This window comes from Papio anubis, chromosome 2 (genome assembly GCF_008728515.1).
Source record: "Papio anubis isolate 15944 chromosome 2, Panubis1.0, whole genome shotgun sequence".
Taxonomy (NCBI): Eukaryota; Metazoa; Chordata; class Mammalia; order Primates; family Cercopithecidae; genus Papio; species Papio anubis.
This window is the reverse complement of record NC_044977.1, coordinates 63,726,215-63,750,713: the sequence shown is the minus strand read 5'-3', so window position 1 is coordinate 63,750,713 and position 24,499 is coordinate 63,726,215. Positions and strand designations below refer to the sequence as shown.

At 38.5% G+C, this 24,499-nt stretch overlaps 1 protein-coding gene and 1 long non-coding RNA gene across 8 annotated transcripts in view; one reads left to right on the top strand and one right to left on the bottom strand.

The window, feature by feature from the left end:
* Nucleotides 1-24,499, top strand: part of CNTN6 (contactin 6) — a 310,814-nt gene that overhangs the window by 67,256 nt on the left and 219,059 nt on the right. The window lies entirely within an intron of this gene.
* Nucleotides 1-24,499, bottom strand: part of LOC103881959 — a 101,547-nt gene that overhangs the window by 14,951 nt on the left and 62,097 nt on the right. The window lies entirely within an intron of this gene.

The window sequence follows — 24,499 nt, the reverse complement described above, 5'->3', positions numbered from 1 at the left end:
TCAGGCTGGTCTTGACTCCTTGGCCCAAGCAATCCTCCTACCTTGGCCTCCAAAGTGCTGGGATTACAGCCATGAGTCACGGCACCTTGCTTCATTTTTTTTTAATTTTTGATTTTAATTTTTCTGTGTACATAGTAGGTGTATATATTTATGGGGTACGTGAGATATTTTGATATAGGCATGCAATGCATAATAATCACAATATGGAAAATGTGGTATCCATTCCCTTAAACATTTATTCTTTGTGTCACAAACAATCTAATTATACGTATTTATTTAGTTGTTTATTTATTTATTGTCTCTGTCGCCCAGGTTGGAGTGCAGTGGCACGATTCTAGCTCACTGCAACCTCTGCCTCCCAGGTTCAAGCATTTCTCCTGCCTCAGCCTCCCAAGTAGCTGGGATTATAGGCGTGCACTACCACACTCAGCTAATTTTGTACATTTAGTAAAGACGGGGCTTCACCATGTTAGCCAGCCTGATCTCAAACTCCACACCTCAGGTGATCTGCCTGCCTCAGTCTCCCAAAGTGCTGGGATTACAGGCACAAGCCACCACGCCTGGCCCCGTTGTTTTCAAGTGTACAATTAAGTCATTATTGACTATAGACACCCTGTTGTGCTATCAAATACTAGGTTTTATTTTTTCTAACTTTTATTTTGTACTCATTAACCATCCCTTCGTGTCCCCCTCCCACCATCCCAGTTTCCTTCCTAGCCTCTAGTAACCATCCTTCTGCTCTCTATCTCCATGAGTTCAATTGTTTTCATTTTTATATCCCACAAATAAGTGAGAACATGTGAAGTTTGTCTTTTTGTGCCTGACTTAGCTTAATGACCTCCAGTTCCATCCATGTTGTTTCAAATGTCAGAATCTGGTTCTTTTTTATGACTAAATAGTACTCCAGTTTGCATAAGCACCACATTTTCTTTATCAATATATCTGTTGATGGATACTTAGATGGTTTCCAAATTTTGGCTATTGTGAATAGTGCTGAAACAAACATGGGCATGCAGATATATCTTCGATATATTGATTTCCTTTATTTTGGGTATATGCCCAGCAGTGGGATTGCTGGATCATATGGGGACCCTAGTTTTAGTTTTAGTTGCTGGATCATATGGTAGCTCTAGTTTTAGTTTTAGAGGAACCCCCAAACTGTTGTCCGTAGTGGTTGTACTAATTTATATTCTCACCAACAGCATGTGATGGTTCCCTTTTTTTTTCACATCCTCACCAGCATTTCTTATTGCCAGTCTTTTGGATATAAGCCATTTTAACTGGAGTGACATATCATGGGGTGATATCTCATTGTAGTTTTGATTCACATTTCTCTGATGATCAGTGGACGTTGAGCACTTTTTCAAATACCTGTTTGCTATTTTTATGTCTTCTTTTGAGAAATAGCTATTCAAATCATTTGCCCATTTTTTAATTGCATTATTAGATTTTTCCTTAGGGAGCTGTTTGAACTCCTTATATATTCTGATTATCAGTCCCTTGTCAGATGGGTAGTTTACAAATACTTCCTTCCATTGTTTTGGTTGTCTCTTCACTTCATTGATTGTTTCCGTTTCTATGCAGAAGCTTTTAAACTTGATATGATCCCATTTAAAGACTGTTTCTTGACACAGACTCAATTTTTTCGGGGGGAGGGAAAGATTTTCTCTTTCACTCAGGCTGGAGTGCAGTGGCAAGATCATAGCTCACTGCAACCTCAAATTTGTGAGCTTGAGCTATCTTCCCACCTCCACCTCCTGACTAGCTGAAACTACAGGCTCATACCACCATGCCTGGCTAATTATATATATATAGATATATATAATATATAAAATATATAATTATGTATAATATAATAATATATGATATAATATATATAATAATATACATATTATATATATAGAGAGAGAGAGAGACAAAGTCTTGCTAATTCTTAAACTCCTGGCCTCAAGTGATCCTCTTGCTTAAGCCTCCCAAGTAACAGACTCAAATTTATGTAACAGTTAACCTTTAAAATCTGAGACCAGTTGTAAGGGGGAAATCACCCAGGGCCTTGTAAGTCATACTAAGGAACTGGATTATGTTCAAATTACCTCCAAATTACCATAGTGGGGGCTTATTCATGGAGGATATGTGCCAATCCTCCCAGTGGATGCCTACAACCATGAATAGTCCCAAGCCCTATACATATTATGTTTCTTCAATCTGATAATAGAGCCAGCTACTAAGTGATTAAAGGTGGGTAGCGTACACAGCAGGGGTGCACAAGACAAAGGGATGATTCACTTTCTGGGTGGGACAGACCGGGATGGAGCAGGATGGTGTGGGATTTCATCACACTACCCAGAATGCAATTTAAAACTTATGACTTATTTATTTCCAAAATTTTGCATTTAATATTTTTGGACCTTGGTTGAGCATGGTAGCTGAAACTGGGGAAACTGAAACCACAGAAAGTAAAACTGTAGATTAGGCGGGACTATTATACTTAGATTTTTTTATTTTGGCAAATATACTGTCATTAATTTTATTTTTTTATCTTTTAAAAATAAATACCTTAATATATTTAACTAGTATAAATTGACAGAACAATTAATCTATATAAAAATAATCAGTTATCAAACTTAAATTCACATTGGAATCACTTGAGGACATTTAAAAATACTGTTACTACAATCCCACTCAGAAATTTAGAGTTAATTTGTCTGTGTTCAGTGTAATCATTCAGTTTTGTTTTTGTTTTTGTTTTGTTTTCCCTGGAGACAAAGTCTTGCTCTGTCACCCAGGCTAGAGTGCAGTGGCGCGATCTCGGCTCACTGCAACTTCTGCCTCCTAGGTTCAAGCAATTCTCCTGCTTCAGCCTCCTGAGTAGATGGGATTACAGGCACGTGCCACCACACCTGGCTAATTTTTGTAGTTTTAGTAGAGACAGTTTCACCATGTTGGCCAAGCTGATCTTGAACTCCTGACCTTGTGATCCATCTGCCTCAGCCTCCCAAAGTGCTGGGATTACAGATGTGAGCCACTACACCCAGCCAATCATTCAGTTTTTAACTTTTATTAAAATCCAAAGTATCTCAGTAAGTATAATGTGCATAAATTGTGTCAGTTCAATGAATTTTCATAAATTCAACCTACCCATGTAAGCAGCAACCAAATCAAGATGCAGACCATGGCTGGATCCCAGAAGCCCTTTCCAGTCACAGCTGAGACACAGAAGGGTAGCCACTATCTGACTTCTCATCACACAATTTACTTTTATTGTATATATGTAAATACTACCTATATGGCCATTTAGTGTGCATTCTTTCATTTCTGGCTTCTTTTGTTCAGTGTTGGGTTTGTGAGATTCATCCAAGTTGTTGTGTATAATGGCAAGTTTGCTTACTCTCATTGCTGGGTAGTACATTGTTCCATTGTATGAATCTTTTACATCCTGACTTTCCATTCTACTCTTGATGGACCTTGGTGTTTTTAAAAGGACCTAAGTTTTTTTAAAAGCTAAGCAAATGATTCTAGTGTGCTGTTTCTGAGGTTGAGTATCACCAATGTAGTCATAAGTGTACGTAAAAAAAAAAAAAAAAAAAAAAAAAATTGAATTGAGATCCCATTAGGCTTCCATGGAATTTGTGGTAGTGTTTTTAAACTTGCATAATTCTCATATTTACTTATCTCTAGTTGAAAATTACCAACCTATTTAGCCAGGGTGTACTGGAGCTGACACGTAGCAGCTCATGAAAGCTGAATGTTAGTTTCAGGAATTTTGTAAGCAAGCTGTTTAAACACAGCCATTATTAAAAATTAAATAGATATCCAATTAAAATAATTATATTCAAAATTTTATAACTATTTAAAATTCATTACTTCCAAATTATTTTAGAATATTTTCCTATTACTTATGGTCTTGAGGTTGTTCATGTCTATTGTCTTTGTATGGTGGAAATATCATATCGTGGAAACTACTGAACATTTCTTCCCAAATTATGTCATGTTATTATCTTGAAATCACTCATGGGGAGTATTTACACCACAGCAATTGGCAAATGCTACAAAGCAGGTCCTCACTTAGTGCTGATGCTGAAAGGGTTTCAGTAATGGGTATAATTTGTATGACAGTGAGAAATAGTCCAAGATTATATTGCATATCAGCTGTAATGATAACAAATGTTTACTAGGAATAGAGTTAGCAGATTGGGATAAAATTCCAATTGTCAGGTCATGGTCGAATTGCAACTGGAGCTTAGCTAGATATAAATGTTCAATAAAACTTAGCAAAAGCCTTCTATGAAAATCAATTGACTTATGGATTTTATAATAACTTATGATATATATTTTATTATTTTTTAATTGTGTGCTACACATCACATCCATTGCATTAGTAAATTTGATAATAAACATGTCTATGTACATATATATACATCTATATGCACACAAATATATGTATCCACATTCTTTTCAGAGACATGGTTGTTAAATAACTGCTAGCATGTTGCTCTGTTGAGCCATGTTTTAGTTTTTAGCTATTTTTTATTAGTGGAAGTATGCCATGTTTTGCAGATTTATTTGGTACAAAAAACAAGATAGAGAAATAAGTACCAAGACCCCATGGTGCCCTTAGGAATATGTATATATACACACCCACACACACACACACCCACACACACACACATATATATGTTCTGTAATGTATATCTGTGTAGATATATATTTTCTATATATATGATATTACACTAAGTGATATTGTAATTGTTTTGTCTCTTTTAGCATTAATTTAGATTTTGATATTTTGTTCATCATACAGAATTAGTACTAAATTGAAGAACAAAGATAACATATTTGGTTTCAGTTAAAAAAAATCTGAATCTGAAGATACCTAATAGGTTACCAGAAAACAGATGAAGAGTTTCTTTCCTCCCTCATAAAAAATCAAACTTGGTTTCCTGAACCTTGCAGCTAACAACAGGTGCTGTCTGCTCACTTTGCCAGAAGCTCACAATAGAACAGATTGGGTACACACAGAACTAAAAACAACATTTGAGTAAGGAACAAAACCCTCCCAAATGTTCTGACCAGCTTTATAATCAGTTCTTAATATTGAGCCTGGAAACAATAATGATTTTTTTATGTCAAAATGGGCAAATAATTTTGTTTGTTTTGTTTTGTTTTACCTGTATTTGTGCACATGGGAATTTCAGAAAGCACTTATAGTCAAACACAAAAGTGTTGCATTTGAGATTGTACAGCTCAGAAAGGAGGAGTACAAAACCCCCTTCTTCTTCATAAAAGTTTTATTGAGAATCGCCAATCACAGAGGGAAAAGTTTGTCCTAAGATCAAATCTGTGTGGCTACAACATCCCTTCATAATTGCCAATTGTCCTTCCCACTTTGTCCTCTTTCTGTAACATTGCTAAACTGAATCTGAGGCCAGGGTTTTAACTTGATATATCTAAGTTCATGGCCATATATTTATTTTACTTAACTCAAACACTTAGTCTCTCAAATAGAATTGATGATTTGCCAAATGATTTGTTGTTGCATAATGACATATCTGTGGAAGCTGGATCTTGCTTTATGTTTGAGAACGCATTTCCAGAATCCAAATCACGTGAGGATTGATGGCACAGATGGGCTTGAAGAACTGGTTTCAGAAGTGACATCTTCTACTCGACTGCCAGTTTTCCTGTTTACCACCTAGCTAGACATTCTGACCCTTTGTATCTTCCCAATGCTTATATCTTTACAACATTGAAATCACTCCAAATGAGAAACATGGGAACAGAAAAGCAAAGCGAAGAGTATTCAGACCACGGAAAATCATCTGTGCCTAGTGACTGGCCTGGCAGCCTCTTGTTTTCTGCTTGTCCCTTGAAGACAAGGGAATCATAATCCTTGTACCAGGAGATCACAATAATCCTTTCCAGTTCTGATACTTAATGATTCTAAGATGAGAAGCATTACACAATTTTACAATTTCTTAATAGTTCTGATGAAAGGATATATGAGGACAACGCAGCTTGTTTTAGCTAAAAGGCAATTTGGGACTCTTCTATGAATTTTATGTATCTGTCTTATGCTATTCCCTTGGGTAATTATGAGTGAATTGCTCTGTGCTGTTTTTCATCAAACATATTCTGACTGTTATTTTGCAATTATTATCAAGAGCATCACTGAAGGATTATAGTCACAAATGGATAATGCTTATTAAACTGTAGTGTTATATTTGAATGCCACTATTCTATAGCTAAGGTTGTGCTATACTCTCATGTGCCAGCCTTCAAAGCTCATTGATTTGTTTTGTTCTGCCAGTCAGGCTGGAGTGCAGTGATGCGATCATAGCTCACTACAGCCTCGAAACCCTGGGCTCAAGAGATCCTCCTGTCTCAGCCTCCCAAGTAGCTGGGACTTCAGGCACATGCCACCACATCTGGCTAATTATTTAAATTATTATTACTTTACAGATGAGGTTTTGCTGTGCTGCCCATGATGATCTGGGACTACTAGCTTCAAGTGTCTTCCCACCTCAGCTTCCCCAGTTGCTGGGATTACAGGCATGAGCTACTGTGCCCAGCAAAGCTCATTGATTAGTCTGCCTGTCTGTCAATGCGGTCAATCAGTTAATTCAGTGAGATACTCAGACACTCCAAACAAACTATTAATGTGGGGAGACAACCTGAAACACATCGTTAGCAGCTGACGTCGTAAGAACACAAACACTTAGCCAGTCTGTAATCAATGGATTCATCTCGATTTACACTACTGCTTCTTTTAGTGGTAAACATTGAAAAGTGGTAAACATGGAAATCCGCATCAGGAAACAAGAAGTTTCACTGGACTCACAACCTTGGCTGAGCTAGAACTATGTTTTCCAAATTTCCCTTCCCTATCCAGATCTGGATTAGAGATGATCAAAAAGAAAATTTGTGTGAGATTTGGAAGGTAGAAATGATGCTACTCTGTGAAAGCCGCATGTAAGTTTGTCTAGTGAGAAAGAGACACAGGTTAACAGAGATCTCATCCTCTGTTTCCTTCTTCATATCCAGCTTTTTGTCCCAACTGCTGGCACTACTGACCAACATTAACCCTAGGTCCACTTCATTTTTAGAGGCGACAGTTCACAAACGCTTCCCCTTCACAAGCCCATTCTGGCAGTTGAACTTGCTGGCTTCCTTGCAAGATCTGACCTGACCACCTGCTCCAGTGCCCAAGAGGGCTTGTTGGCAGTATCGCCGTGATTTTTCCCCCCTCACTTTTGTATCATCGTCTTCTCTTACAATTGTATAAGGTCTTCTTCCTAAAGTGAATCCTCTATTTTATATGTTTCACAAAAGTTTTGCTTCCCTGATTGAACTTAACTCATATCTATGCAGTTCAGATTTGTCATACATGACAGGGGAACGATATCCAAATCACTATACTTCGGTTTTTCCTATGATAGCTGGTGAATATGGAGGCTTTGGAAGGGCTATAGTTTTTGTGTAGAGTGTGATTAGGATACTGAATAAATTCTTGACATATATTAAGACTCAGAAGCCTATGCAACATGGCATAGGTATTTTTTTGTCTCTTCCTCTGTATCGTGAAGCTTCCCTGTGCCATTTAGGTGTCCAGCAGCAGTTCCTGCTTACCGTCCAAACCCCTTTTGAACCTTACAGAATCCCCAAAAGCCAGTCTTGACCTTAAGTCCCCCAATATTGTGCTTTACCTAGGGAGCATGTTAATTCATGCATAAAAAGTAAGGACTCAGGGTACATTAAATCACTGTACCTCTGAGTGGATTTTCTTGTGGTTTAACCTTGATTTTTAGTGCTGTAATCCAAATAAAGAAAAATGCAAGCATATGTTGGAGGGTATTGGGCTGTAATAACATAATAAGGATTGTTTCATTAGTATCATTTATAGTGCTTTACAGAATATAGGGTATTTTCATGCCTCCCCTCATTTACAGTTCATGATTTCTCATGACGTCATTAGAAGGACAGAGATGTTACATGCTTGTCCATGGTTATTTGTGTGGCTTGGAGAAACTAGAAACCAACCAAGTGTTCATATCCTAGTGTTCATTTCACTGAAAGAGCTGGCTTTTTAATGAAGCCATTGGCTCTTCCCATTCCCATTCTCATTACCGCTCATCTAGGCTGTTGTGGAAGACTCTGCAATCATCTTTTCTCCTATTACCAACTCCACTCTTCCTCCCATTACACCAATAGGAAATCATAATAGTTTTATGTTTCTTATTTTGCAAATTAGTTCCAGTGGTCCATCTGCTTGGATCAAACACTTCAAGTGCTGTCCCTTTGCTGCAGAACCAGGTAGATTCTTCTCAACCTTCTGTTGAAGTTCTGTCAGGACTCCAATGAGTTTTTTCAAACTTTTTTCCTACCTTTCTTCTATAAAGACACTTTGTGTTGGCCAAACTGAGTGCATCACCCTCACTACACACACACACTCACTTCTGCAAGGACATAATAATAATAATAATCATCATCATCATCATCATCATCATCATCATCATCACAACAGCTACCTGTATTGACCATTTACTAGGTGCTGAGTATCTCACTAGTTCTTTACCTGTGTTACCCAGGAAATAACCATATGAGATGTATATTACTATTGTTTCCATTTGTAATGAAGAAATCAAAGCTGAAGAGGTTAAGTGACTTACTCAAGATAACATGGCAGGTCAGTAACAGAAGTTATATTTTAGCACAGACTGAATTTAAAAATGACACTCTCAAACTCTCTGTGCCACTACCTTTCTTCAAGCACTCCCCATTTCTTAGAGTGCCTGATCCCTGCAAACGCGCATTTTGATTTCTTCCTTCCCTTCAAGGGCCACTCCAAAATCAGTAAGTCTTCCATCATCTCCACCTTACCACTTACCCACAGAAAGCATCCCTCTTTTGAATTCCTACATCTCTGAGAAGATGCATGAGGAAAGGGAGGTATAACTTATGAGGTGGTAACATTCAGTGCTTATTTCTCAGTGCATTGCTTGGATCCTGGCATGCAGGGGCAGATCATTGGCATCAACTGTTCTAAGCACTGGCTAAACAAGAGATGAGCTCTCAGGCGTATACTCACAAATACGGGCAGTACGGAGTTATCTTGGGAGTGGTGGATGTGGAGGGGTTCTGGGTGGGAAATAGTTTTACTTCATTGTACAGATCCCAAATCTAGGATACAAACTAGTTAAACCACCTGCCCAATGTCCCTCAGATAGCACAAGAGTACCTGGGAGTGCTGAGATCTGAACCCAAGTACACATATATCCTTCCTGCATTTTGCCAAACATAAGGCAATTTCTAGGCTTAGTGGAGTTAACGATTAGCAAAAAAAGGCACATCCTAGAAGCTTCTGGTCAAATGGCAGAGATGCTAAGATACAGATTAACATTTTTTTAAGAAAATACAAGTTTTTAAAATTGTTTTAAATGAATCAAGCTACACAACTCATCCAGATGACAGATGCTACTGGGGAAGGAAGCACAGCACTTATCTATCGGTAAGGCTAGGGAACTCTTACGCTGATTAAGGACACAGGCTCTGCAGTTAAAAACACCTGTGGTATATATACACCATGGAATACTATGCAGCCACAAAAAAGAATGAGTTAATGTCCCTTTGCAGGGACATGGATGAAACTGGAAGCCATCATTCTTAGCAAACTAATACAGGAACAGAAAAAACAAACACTGCATGTTCTCACTCATAAGTGGGAGTTGAGCAATGAGAACACATGGATACAGGAAAGGGAACATCACACACCAGGGCCTGTTGGGGAGCTGGGAGCAAGGGGAGGGAGAGCACTAGGAGAACTAATGCTTGTGGGACTTAAAACCTAGAAGATGGATTAATAGGTGCAGCAAATCACAATGTTACATGTATACCTGTGTAAAAAACCTGCATGTTCTGCACATGTATCCCAAAACTTAAAATAAAAAAATAAATTAAAAAATAAAAGAAACAGTGGTTGTGAGAGAGCAGGTGCAGTAGAATGGTAGGGATGAAAGACAAATTATAAATGGTGGAGGAGTGGGGGGAATAAAACAAAAACAAACAAACAAACAAAACACCTTGGTTCATACCTGGCACCTTACTACTTGTGTGGCAGGGCAAGTTACTGAACCCCTCTCTGTCTTATATACTGCATGACACATGATACACATTCAAGTCACACTAGTTTTCATTAGTGACAGTAATTTTTCCATATCAGTTGCCAATTTCTTATACTAGAGATCTTTAAGGGAAGGTCTTACCTTCCTTTTCATCTAGATGACATACCTTAAATGTTGCCCAGATGGGGATCCATATCTGATTTATCTTTTTACTCTGTCTCCAAAGTACCTAACATGGCTTTGGTAAATATCTTTTGTTTAGCTAGCAAGTACATATTAAGATAATGAAGTCACAATAATCATCACAAACAGCCATACAACATTTCCTTTGCACTTTTACACTCTTTTAATCTCCTGGGTGACTATATAGATATATAGCTTAAACATACCACAAGTCCCTCAGGTGGGCAAATTGTACTGGCCCCATTTTACAGACAGGGGAAAACGAGGTAAGGGTAAGAAGCATGCCCCAAGGTACAGAGTGAGCCAGCGGTGGAACTGGGATTCAAATGCAGTCTCACTCTTGAATCTATCCTCTTAGCTGCTAGATTCAACAGCTGCTCAACAGAATGAAGGGATGCCAACACGCAACATGTATTGAGCACTCATATGTGCTTTCAAATAATTCGATGAGTTAGGATCTCAAAATAATTTGACGACATAGGAAATGCCGGTTTTTTCCATTTTATTTATTTATTTTGAGATGAAGTCTCACTCTGTCACTCAGGCTATAGTGCAGTGGCACAATCTCACTGCAACCTCTCCCTCCTGGGTTTGAGCATTTCTCCTGCCCTCAGCCTCCCAAGTAGTTTGGACTACAGGTACATGCCACCACGCCTGGGTAATTTTTGTATTTTTAGTAGAGAGGGGGTTTCCCCATGTTGGCCACGCTGGTCTCGAACTCCTGACCTCAGGTGATCTGCCCACCTTGGCCTCCCAAGTGCTGGAATTACAGGTGTGAGACATCATGCCCGGCCTGAAAATGTTATTAACCCCATGTTTTAGGTTGGGCTCCTCCAGAAGCTGACTTTCAGAAAAAAAATTTGAGTGAAAGTAATTTATTTAAAAGATAATCCCAAATAGCCCCAGTAAATGGTAAGACAGGGTGAGAAAGGATGAGGTTTGTTATTGAGCAGAGTAATCTGGTGATGGCTGAGACTCTGTATACAGGAGGTAGTGTAGAACACACCTCAGCGTCTTATCAGAGTGTTACTAAGGGACCAGGAAGCTGGGACACTTGCCCCTCAATGCCCTTTTATCACTGACATCAACTGTTCTAAGCACCTACTAAACAAGAGACAAACTCTGAGAAATATAGTCACAAATATGTGCAATAAGGAGTTATCCTGGAAGTGTTGAACATTGAGGGGCTCTGGGTGGGAAATATTTTAACCTCATTTAACAGATCCCAAGTCTGGGATACATATCAGTTAAGCCACCTGCCCAGTGTCACTCAGGTAACATAAGAGTACCTGGGGGTGCTGAGATCTGAACTCAAGTACACATATATTATTCCTGCATTTTGCATGTTCCCTCTAAGCACAGAGCAATTTCTAGGCTTAGCGGAGTTAATGATGAGCAAAAAAAGGCACATTCTAGAAGCTTCTGGTCTAATGGCAGCAATGCTAATATATAGGTTAATTTTTTTTAAGAAAACACAGGTTTTGAAAACTGTTTTAATGGAATCAAACCATATTGCTGACATACAGAATAACTCAGGTGGATGTGAGTGGGAAGGGTGTTTAAAAAAGCGTATTCCTGGCAAGGGAAAGCCAAAGTCACTCATCTGTGGAGACAAAGCAGGCCAGAATGACTGACGGGGATGCAGTGAGTGACAGAGGAAGGATGGTATGAAATGAGGGAGAAGGAAGGGAAAAGGCAGACATACTAGTCTCAGAGGCCCTAGTCATGCTTTAGGATTTAATTCTAAAAGCAATGAGAACGTATCAAAGAGCATGCAATTGGCAGAGGATTTGTTCTTCTATTTAGCCTAAGAGGCCTCCAGATTAAATGTTCTTTCCAAATACTTAAAAAAGGAGACATAGTCGAAAAGGGAGACAGCAAACCAGCTAGAGGCTGCGGTCAGGTGTGGGGAAGGGGGGAACGTTTAGCCTCCTCGTTGTATTCAACCGCCTTCCTCAGCTCTGTCTTCTCTTTTCTGATTCTGTCCACATTCCACTTTAATCCTCAATGCTTGTGAGATGATCCAGAGTTTGACTGCATATTTAGCCTTTCAGGGATACTGCAGATAATGATGAGAATTATTCATCTTTCTTCAGCATAAACCATATTTAACAAGAGGCTAGAAAAATAATATAAAGAGGCTTTATGGTCAAGTTTCAGAGCTGAGTTAGGAAAGTAATTCCAAGTAGTAGAATTTCAGCATATTTTATTTCCTCCTTTTACTTTTCTAAATTTTCCAAGTGGATTTATACTATTTTTAAAATAAAAATGGCCAAACATTTAAACATTTGTGCCAATTATACAGATAGCCCACAAAGCTGAGACACTTGTCACTATGCTAATCAGATAACTGGCTCAGACTTTCTATCTTATTTGATAAACTCTGGTCATTCTGAATGTCCAAATATCACCAAAAATTCTGACTTTGATAAATAATCAAATATTTAGCTCTATTGTGTATTTTGTTACAATTTTCAAGTGATATGGGTGGCCCATATTATATTCACCATAAGTTTTATTAGAAAAAGAATATTTTTGCTGGGTGTGGTGGCTCATGCCTGTAATCCCAGCACTTGGTGAGGCTGAGGCAGGCAGATCATTTGAGGTCAGGAGTTCAAGACCAGCCTGGCCAACACTGTGAAACCCTCTCTCTACCAAAAATACAAAAAAAAATTAGCTGGATGTGGTGGTGCAAGTCTGTAGCCCCAGCTGCCAGGGAGGCTGAGACAGGAGAACTGCCTGAACCCATGAGGCAGAGCTTGCAGTGAGCCAAGATCACGCCACTGTACTCCAGCCTGGACGACACAGCAAGGCTCCATCTCAAAAAAAAAAAAAAAAAAAAAAAAGGAATACTTTTAATATGCTTATTCACTTATACTATTCAAAGATCTTTAATTGTAATCATTTAAAAACTATGAGGTAGAAAGGACAGCAAATGTTATTCTTCCCAATATACAGGCCAAAATATGGATAAAGTGAGCTAAAGACCCACAGTTAGTAGCAGAACCTGTTGAAAATCCAGAGTGTCTATTTAAATAACAAACCTCATTGGGGCTAAAACACCCAATCTCTAGAGCCCTTTGATTTCAAAAGAACTGATATCCCAGGAAGATAGAGATCTTAACATAAATAAGAATAACCAAAGTGAAGCTTAAACATTTGTACAAACCTCGGCAATTTCGTTTTTTGTATTGTTTGTATTACCGAAATCTTAGCACAGGGGACACTGAGAACCAAATTAAGTGTGTCAAAAACCGAAAGAAAAGATACATAAGCCATGTCCTCTGAATTTTTCCCTCCTTCCCTTGTTTCTTCCTTATAAATACTGCCGTGTACTTAACTTTTGATAACATGGGCTTTGAGGAAGGACATAGCTGGGTACCAATCCCATCTCTGCTCTTTAAGAAGTTGGGTTACCTCTGGCAAGTTATAAACCTTGCTTAGATTCTATCCCTTTACCCACTCCATAGAGTGGGTTTTATATATTACTATTTGTACAGACATGTACTATTTGTACAGACTTGCAAGAACGCAAAGTGCTTAGAAAGTGCTCAATAAACAATGACTAGTGGTGACTGGGGTAGGGATAGTGCCAATAGTTGCATTAAAAACAGTTGAACTAGCAGCAATGACCAATGCCACAAAAATTGTGTTCATAACTTTATGGACCAGATCTTAAGACTCAAACACTGGGAAATTTGCTGTCATTCTTTGATCCCTGGGCTTAAATGTCTACTTCTTTTTTTTTTTTTTTTTTTTTTTTTTTGAGGCGGAGTCTCAGCTGTCACCCAGGCTTGGAGTGCAGTGGCGCGATCTCGGCTCACTGCAAGCTCCGCCTCCCAGGTTCAGGCCATTCTCCTGCCTCAGCCTCCGAGTAGCTGGGACTACGAAGCCCGCCACGGCGCCAGGCTAGTTTTTTTTGTATTTTTAGTAGAGACGGGGTTTCACCATGTTAGCCAGGATGGTCTCGATCTCCTGACCTCGTGATCCGCCCGCCTCGGCCTCCCAAAGTGCTGGGATTACAGGCTTGAGCCACCGCGCCCGGCCTTAAATGTCTACTTCTTAATGCTATGCGCTAAATATTCAATATTAAAATGGACAGGGGGTCATGCTCCATCTCATTTATCATAAGTGAATAACTGATTATTTTGACCATAGATCAAACTCCAAAAATTTAAGCGAGGAAATAATATGTGTAGGTTCCAGAAAGAGATGGGGAAAATGTGACAATACAGCTAAAATAACCCACAATTTAAATTTTGGCTACATCCTATTCGTAAACCAGAATTTTATAATCTCACACTTGATCTTAGCCAAAAGGCCAAGAAGCGATCAGAATTTTATAATCTCAGCACTACTGAGTGGGTAACTAATCATATTTTGAACCAAATAATTATTTGCTCTGTGGGCCTGTAGATGTTTAGCAGCATCCCTGCCTGTACTTTTAGATGCCAGTTGTGCCACCAACCCCAGGTTGTGACAACCAAAAAATGGCTTGACTCTCAAATCCACTGGAGCAAAATAACCACTGCCGTATATATATATATTTTTTGAGGCAGAATCTCACTCTGTTGCCCAGGCTGGAGTGAACAAACTCATTGCAGCCTCGACCTCTTGTGCTCAAGTGATCTTCCCACCTCAGCCTCCCAAGTACCTGGGACTACAGGCACATGCCACCATGCCTGGCTAATTTTTTAAATTTTTTGTAGAGACAGAGTCCCCATGTTGCCTGGGCTGGTCTTGAACTCCTGGGTTCAAGCCATCCCCTTGCCTCAGCCTCCCAAAGTGCTCGCATTACAGGCACAAGCTACCACACTCGGCCTGCTGTATACTCTTCACTTTAGAATGCTCATAATTCTAAAGAACCATGTTGCATCTTGCCTTCTCATAAAGCCTCAGCCTTCAATTTCATACCGTCCAAACCCACTGAAGTTATTGAGTCCTCTGACACGGTAACTCCTATCCCTCTCCCGTCAGACCATCTCCTCATGGAGATGACAGACAATTCAGGAAAGTCTCCCATTAAACCCATTCCCTTAAAGCCCTCTCAGAAGAGTAACTATATGAACTTTATACTTCTCTCCCTCTCAACTTTGTACCTACTTTCTCAGAGGTGCTTAAAAAATGTCACTTCTCTGAACCCCCATTCTCTCTTTTATCAGATTCAGGTCTTCAAAAACAGCAGGATTATATTGCCCTCTGCAGATGCTACTGGTGATAAAGAATAAAAATTGAAACTGACTTTTAATGTAACAGCAGTATATTAGGAAGGAGGAAAACAAGAAAGAAGGGAATTAACAATGATTAAACACCTACCACGTGCCAGCCTCTGCACTAAGTACCTATAATATTATTTCATTTAATCTGTATAGTGAAACTTTCGAGTGAAGTTTTCTTGAGATCAAGAGAAAGTGCATTTCTGACATGATCTTGTAAATAAATGGTCATTTCAGATTGTTCCACCCACTTTAGTGTACTATTTCCCAAGAGCACCCAAGAATCCTTGTGAAAAGTGAAGACAGTCTGCAATAACTCTGTGTGTGTGTGTGTGTGTGTGTGTGTATCACAACTTAATCCACAGTTTTGGAATGTCAATCATCTCACTAAAATCCGGAATGAACTATGTCCCTGTGGATCACATATTCTTGAAAGGGCAGTCAGATTTCTGATAAGCAACTCATATACATGAGAGCAAAGGCAAGGTTCTATCTATAGCCCTGTCATGAGGCAAGCTGTCTCTTTTTAAAAATGATTTAGAGGCAGCTGGCCTCTGGTCTGCTAGTCTGTTGGTGTCTCGCTTGGCTATTCATCATCAGAGGCAGGAATCTCTGCCCATTTTCACATAATGCACATGTCTTCCTACTGGAAGATCTTTCTACAGGAGTGGATGAGTTCAGGCCAAGGTCTCTGCTCACAAAATAGAGACAGAACTCAGCACTATTTATATCACATCAGAACTGACTCAGCGCCACTGCCCATTGAACTTACTTGTCTTCCTGTTTGGAGATGTTCTCTCCCTTCTGGCTTTTCTGCCATCTGTGACATCTCTCTCTCCAGGCACACCGTAAGGAGAGGACATTTTGAAGGATCACTCTATTTGTTTCATCCTAGAAAACTTTATATCTGTCCAGTTCTGCTTATAACCGGACTTCATCTCTGCCTTCTTCATTTGGAAATCTAGCTCTTATGCTAAATGCCCTTATATCACCTGGCAGTTTGCAAAGAGGTTAGTGTGAATGCTCTAGTAAAAATAACTGCCTTTATTAAGCTTTACAACATGTGCTCAATATTGTGCTAAGTGCTTTACATTAATTATTTCATTTAATCCTCAGAAAATCCTCTAAAGGACAGGAGGTATTATAATCTCCATTTTAGATAAAGGTGACTAAAGAAGAGACGTTAACAGCTGTCAAATTTCATACAACTAGTATATGACAGAGTTGGGATGTGAACCCAGACCCATCCAATCCCAGTGCCCAAGGATGTTCCACTTTCTCACACTGCCTTCCTGTGAGCTTCTGTTGAGATTATTTTTTTATTGCCTGATCTACAATATTATTTTCATCTTCATTTTGCTTGGCAGTTGACAAAATAAATGCACTTCTAGAATCTTCAATGACGTGGAAATTGGATTACAAACAAAACCATCTCTGGAACTGCCTGTTTCCTGTATTTTCCTCTTGGGGGGAAAAAAAAAACTAAAATAATGAGCTAGATGAGAATTCTGATCTCAGATATGCCATTACATGCTCCCTCACACCAGAACAATCATGTACCTCTCTAGACTTCTGTTTCTTTATTTGTAAACTGGTGGGATTGGAATTATGAATTTTAAATTCCTTTCTATCTCCAATACACTATGATTTTCTGATGCAGTGGGTATTACTGCCTCACAAAGGGCCTACAAAATACACTGGAGAAAATACCAGTAATAGAAAATTCTACATTCACTGCTACTTAACTTTGTGCTCATTCAAATATCTCCATAGTGCCTCTCTCTAGAGACTCCTAGCACTTACTTAATTTAATATAGCCCTTTATAAAATGGGTCTTCTCTGCAAATCTCAGCTTGAGGCATTTCTCTGGTACCCACACAATACATTTGCTTTTACAGAGGCTTTATTTTTTCCCCTAAGAATTTCTTGTTCATTTAGCTACAGCCAGAGGTAAAGCTAACAAATTTGTACATTTCTTCAGAGGCACCCAATTTACTAAATGTCTTTTAATTGGCATAGAAGCTTATAGAATGTCCTCTGAGAGGTCACATTAAGAGTTATTTTGTTAAATACAAAGGTATAGAGGAGGTATTTTCAGATGGAATCCTTTCGCATGCTGTAGAATGGACTCTACTCAAACAGAATTTTTTTAGCAGCGTCTCATGGAACTTCTCAGTTTTCTCACCACAAATGTTCTCCTGTCAGATCTTCTGTCATAAATATGACCCTGTAGACTGAACAATGGAAATGACAACCACTGAATCCATCTCTCTTTCTCTTTTCTGCATTGAAAATTCAAGATTATAATTGTGGTACAAAGTATGATTAGTAACTATCAGTGTGAACTTTGGAGTCCACACTAATCTCCTAAAATTTCAGTCATCCATTCAACAATACTCATGGCTTCACTCACATGCTCACTTCTGTATCCCTTAAATCGGTGGCTGACACATAGGAAAAACCCAATGAATAATACTAAATTAGTATATGCCAAGCACTGTGCTACAGGTAAAGTACTGAACAAAGCTGACATTGCCCCAATCCTTAAAGAGTTTATAATCCAGAAATAATTGTTTATTCTTATGCTCATGCACACACATATGCGTGCGCACGCACACAGACACACTCCCAAGCACATCTATAACCAGTGTATTAAAAAAAAATCTTGGCAGAGTGTGGTGGCCCATTCCTGTAATTCCAGCATTTTTGGAGGCCAAGGTGGGTGATCTTTTGAACCTAGGAGTTTGACACCAGTTTGACACCAACATGGTGAGACCCCATCTACAAAAACTACAAAAATTAACCAGGCATGGTGGTGTGCCTGTAGTCACTGGTACTCAGGGAGCTGAGGAAGGAGGATTGCTTGAGGCTGGGAGTTCCAGGCTACAGTGAGTACCACTGCACTCCAGCCTGGGCAACAGAGTGATACTTTGTCTCAAAAAAAAAAAAAAAAAAAGACATATCTTTAAGAGCATGTAACAGGAAAATCTCACTTGATCTAAGGAGTTCAAATAATATTATCAGAAAAAATTGACTTTCTAATTAAAATGTGAATAAAATTTTACCAATGATTAGATACAATGGAGAATAGGCTTTTAGGATATAGGCAAAAACAAACAAAAGAACAAAATGAGTTGGGAGAAAACAGTCTACTCAAAGCTAACAGCGGGGCAATGCAGATAGCAATTGGGAGTACTGCAAATGAGGCAGCAGGGAGAGGCAGGGACCAAACTATATAAGACTTTGTAGGTCCTTTTACAAATTACTAAGGATATTTTACTATATTGTAAAACAATATGAAGTCATTAAAGACTCTCTAGCTGCAAAAGGGGAGTAGAGCAGGAGAGGCAAACAACAAAAACAGCTGATTTGTATATGCAAAGGACCCAATTGGCTACTCTTTGGTGAACATATCTTGAGAATGGAAATAATGAGAATTTAAAGGCAGTCATAGAAATCAAAGCCAAAATAGCAATAGTGTGATGCGGGAATCTTGCTGTAGCAATAGAACTACTTGAATAGATTTAAGACGTAATTGAAGGGTTAAAAGTGAGACTTGGTACTGCATTTTATATAGATACAATGGAGAGGAAGGAAGTTGTCAAGGAGGACTCTTAGGTGCCTAACCTCAGCAGTTGGTTCACTGGTTGTGGCATTTTCTGAAATAAAAAAGGAGAGAACTAAATCTGGGGTGAGATTATGAGTGCTTCCTTCTACATATTGATTTGAAAAGCTTTGAGTTTATTGTCCCCGTAGAAATATTGAGTACAAAAACTGGATATTTGTGGAACAAAAAGAAGGAAAAGGAGTCAGAGCTGTGATGAATTTGGGTATCATCACACCATGGATATAAACAAAATATAGTAGAAATATTGGGAGGCCGGGGTGGGCAGATCAACTAAGGTCGGGAGTTGGAGACCAGCCTGACCAACATGGAGAAACCCTGTCTCTGCTAAAAATACAAAATTAGCCGGATGTGGTGGCGCATGCCTGTAATCCCAGCTACTTAAGAGGCTGAGGCCGGAGAATCACTTGAACCTGGGATGCGGAAGTTGTGGTGAGCCGAGATCACGCACCGCACCTGGGCAACAAGAGTGAAACTCCGTCTCAAAAAAAAAAAAAAAAGAAAGAAAGAAAAAGCCCCAGATCAAACTTGAGGCTATTTTGATTCAGGCTGGTTAGCTGAAGAGAGTGACTGGTAGAGAATGATTAGCACACAAAGGTGATGGAGAAGTAATAGCCACAAAGATAGGAGGCAAACTAGAGAGTATGGAACCATAAAAAGCAAAGAAAAAGCAAGTTTTCAGGTGAGGGAACAATTTATAACTATTGATTATTCAAGTATACAGAGAATTTAAAAATATCTATAGGTATCATGACAAGCACGTCACCTACAACTTTAGTTGAACTATGTCTGTTTATTTAAGAGATGAGTAAAATTGAATTTACTAAGTGGAAAGTATGGAAATAGAAGCAATGGATATAGACAACAATTCATAGATGTTTAGCTGTGAAGGGTTTTAAAATGTTTATACTAATAACGTATTAATGAGTAAAATGAACTACACATGATCTCTAAATATTGCCCCACAGATTATTTCTTCACTACAAACAGAGTAAAAGGCCTCCTCAATGGTAAGAGGTGCAGTTTCTACTACAACCAAGTGATCAAATTTTGCATCACTAATAATGAGACCAACTGAAATAATACACTTCTGGATGACAACAGAAAGTGTAGAATATTACTCATGTCCTATTCTTGCCATAATGTTTAATCTGAATCTAATCCTGAGGAAACAATCACAAAGTTCCAACTGGGAACCCTTCTCCATGGCCTGGGATCTTCAAGAATGTCAATGTGATAAAAGTAAAAAATGTGGGAAAAAATGTTCTAATTAAAAGAAGCTAGAGATTGCACAATAAACATAATGTTGGTTTGATATTAAAAAGCAAAATCAGATATAAAAGATTTTTGGGGGGGTTGTTGAATAAACTTGAACATGGTCTATAATGAAGTATTGTGTCTACATTAATTTTCTCAAGTGTGATGCTGTTATGATTATTGAAAGAGAATAGTCTTTTTCTCAGAAAATAATGCTGCGGAATTTAGGGATGAAATGTGATACTCTGCAACTTACTTTCAAAGCAATTAAAAGTAAGAAATTTAAATTGCATTTTTGTTTTCATTTATTCCATTTATAGAACTCTTAATTTCCTTGTCTAGCATCAAGATTCTATCTAGCATCACCTTTTTTCTCCCTGAAGAAATTTTTTAAATATATTTTAAATTCAGCTCTGCTGACAATGTGATCTCTGAATTTTTGTTTACCTAAGAAAACTTTTATTTCTCCGTAAGTTTTGAAAGATATTTTCACTGGATATAGAATTGTGGGTAGACGATTTTATTTTCTTTTTAGCACTGTAAAGATATCACTATGTTTTCTTCTTACATGCACAATTTCTGAAGGGAAATATTCTTTAAGTTGTTTTATTTTTCTGTATATATGTATATAATTTTTTTCTTTATCGGTAAGATTTTCTGTATGTCTTGATACTTCTATTTGAAGATGACTTCTGTCTTGATTGGTGTTCACTGAGTTTCTTAAACTCCCCCTGCCCCTTTCCTTTCCTTTTTTTTTTTTTTTTTTTTTTTTTTTTTTTTTTTGAGACAAAGTCTCCCTCTGTCACCCAGGCTGGTGCAATTTCAGCTCACTGCAACCTCCGCCTCTTGGATTCAAGCAATTCTCCTGCCTCAGCCTCCCTAATAGCTGGAATTACAGGCACCAACCACCATACCCTGTGATTTTTTGTATTTTTAGTACAGGCGAGGTTTCACCATGTTGGCCAGGCTGATTTTGAACTCCTAACCTCAAATGATCCACCCACCTCAGTCTCCCAAAGTGCTGGGAATACAGGCGTGAGCCACCGTGCCTGGCCTCCCCTGCCCTTTTCTTACTTTATTGTTCTGGTATTCCAATCACACTCAACTCTGAGATGCTTTGTTCTGCTTTGTTCACTCTTTCTCTCTTTGTGTTTTAGTTCAGGAATTCCTTCATGACATCTTCAAGTCTACCAAATCCTTCCTTTGATATGTCAAGTCTACTGATAAGATGAAAGTTTCTTCATCACTGCTACTATGTTTTCTATTTCTAGATTTCTACTTGATTTTTCCATCTATCTATTGAAATTAGCCTGCTGATGATGCATATTGTCTGTGTTTTCCAGTAGAGCTTCAATATATGAATTAGAGTTATTTCAAATTCTCTATGTGATAGTTCCAATACCTGTGTCATATCCAATCTGATTCTGTTGATTGCTTCGTCTCTTGGTAGTTTCTTTCCCCCCACTGTTTTCTCATACACTTAATAACTTTTTGCTGAAGCTCAACATTTTGTCTGAAAGAGTAGAGACTAAATAGTTTCTAAACTTAGGAATAGGCATGTTTTTACTTCTGGTAGGTCTTTAGTGTGGAAGTGTGAGCAATATAGTCAGGAGTTGTGCTGGGTTTGGGCTTGTTATGTTTGCACTCTACTACAGACTTCCACTTCGTTTGGTTATACTTGTGTTTAGAGTGAGGATTGGTCTGCCAGAGAGTAGTCTGCTTCACTCCCATCTTTAGGGTCATCTCTTCACACTGCAACTGTCTGTTAGTCCACTTGCATTGCATTCCTGTGTAAAAGAAAATCCTGAGGCTGTGCAATTTATAAAGAAAAGAAGCCTATTTTGGCTCATGGTTCTGCAGGCTGTACAAGAAGCATGGTGCAACATCTTCTGGTGAGAGTCTCAGGACACTTCCACTCATAGGAGAAGGCAAAATGGGAGCAGGAGCATCACATGGCGGAAGAGGGAGCAAGAACGAGATGAGGGAGGTATCAGGCTTTTTTTTAAACAACCAAATCTTGCATAAACTCATTGAGTGAGAACTTACTCATTACCACAAGGACAGCAACAAGCCATTCATGAGGGATCTGCCCCCATGACCCAGACTCTTCCCATGAGGCCCATCTCCAACACTAACGGTCATATTTCAACGTGAGATTGGGATGTGACAAAATATCCAAACTGTATCAATCTTGGAGTCTCTACCTACACACTTTTGTAACTCTCGAGGCTCTTAATCACTGTTAGATGTCACTCAAGGCTTTTCAGCCTGGGAGTGTGGTGGTAAGAGGGACATTGTTGTTCTAATTAAGCCTTGGTTTTAGGCAAATTAAGTCCTTAGGTTTCAGGAAGGTGGCTGCCTCAGGATTCCAGTGTTTCCCACAGCTGTAATTCTGGGAAGGGAGTAGAGTTTTATTTTTAATGCTTCCAATCTCTAGCTGCAATGGCTGTTCCCTAGTTCCCTAAGACACTTTCTCCTGCAGTTTAAAGTTTTTCTCCCAAGGAGAATTAGGGGAGGGTGGGATACAAGCAGGACCTCTTGCTTTTCCTGCAGTGGCTGCTGTTCTCCTCCCCATGTTTTGTACAATGAGGATTTTACCACAGTCATTTTTTTGTGTGCATGAGCTTCTGGTGAGGCCCAAGGAAAGAGCCTATTCTAAGTGCAAATTTCCCTTTTATCTCTTGCCGCAAGATTTTCTACAGTGAGAATCTACAAGCCAGTTAAAATTTGTTTTATGCCTGCAGCCAACTGAACCACATTCCTTCTTTACTAATTTGTTACCAGGTGAGCAAATGCTAGCTTACCCTGTCTCCCCATAGGCACATATCTTTTTTTAGGTTTTAAGTTAGTTGGTACTCCTGCAATCACAGCTCTCTGACTAGTTCAAGAAAAGTTATGAATTTGCAATTTGTCCAATTCTTTTTTAATGCTGAGAGTGGGCATAATACTTTTTTATTCCAGCTTTGTTCATCCCAAGCAGAAATTGGAAGTCTCTGAAACTTAATTTCAAATAGTTCAGCAAAAAAATGAAAAGAAAGAGAAAGAGTAAATGAAAGAGAAGGATAAGGAGAGAGATGGTGAGAGAAAGATAGATAAAGAAAGAGCACAAATGCGGCAATGCATCAAGAATTAATGAATCAAGATGCAGTGGGTATGGGTATTCATAATACTTTCCTTTCCATTTCTGTGTTGACACACAGATAGTGCTCAATTAATTACCTTGAACGTAATTAGGACATAATTTGCTGAATGACAGTATTATTCTTGTTATTAGTTCCCACCAAAATAGATGAATCAATTTTTTTCCCTTTCTAGTTTGACATCGTTACCCTAAGATACTAATCCTGCTAACTCTATTTTAAAATCCAGGTTTACTAAATATTTTATCTACTTATCTGTCAACAATGTTTCAAATAGAATAGAAATGCTTTTACATAAATTCATCACTCATCAGCTAATTGGAAAGAGCATTAGACATGGAATTTTGGAAAACAGGCTTAAATGCAAGCTTATTCATTTCACCAATATTTATGGAGATCTTACAGCATTCTATTGATTGTATAAGAGGTTTGGGAGTGAACAGTAGCTCTGCTACCTCTCAGTCCCTTGCACATGCACAGATTTTTATTGTTTAAGCCTTGGCCTCCACCTCTGTGAAGTATGGATAACAATGCCTCCCTCATTTGCTAGAGTTAAATTCCCTGTTATATGATAAAGTGCTTTGTGAATTATAAACAAATGAACCAAGAGCATATTATTATAATTCTCTTCTAGTTTCTTACTCACTTGTTCTAATCTTTTTTTAAATTTTTTCTTTGCGTTTTTGTAATGTCCTTGGCCTTGGTTTCTTACTTTATTTTATTACGACTGCTTACAATGTTATAGTCATTTACAACTTCATGTTAATCAAAATCGTGAATTTCAGCAAAGGCAACAGTCCCTGCCTAGTCTATGACCTTTTTTCCCTTTGATCCTGGCATCTGAAAGCTTTTTATACATTCTAATTCTCTTCCATTTTAATAGCTCTGTGAAGCAGTACTATTTTCTTTGACTGATAAGATCATTGAAGGTGACCTGATTTTCTCTAGAGATGCACAATG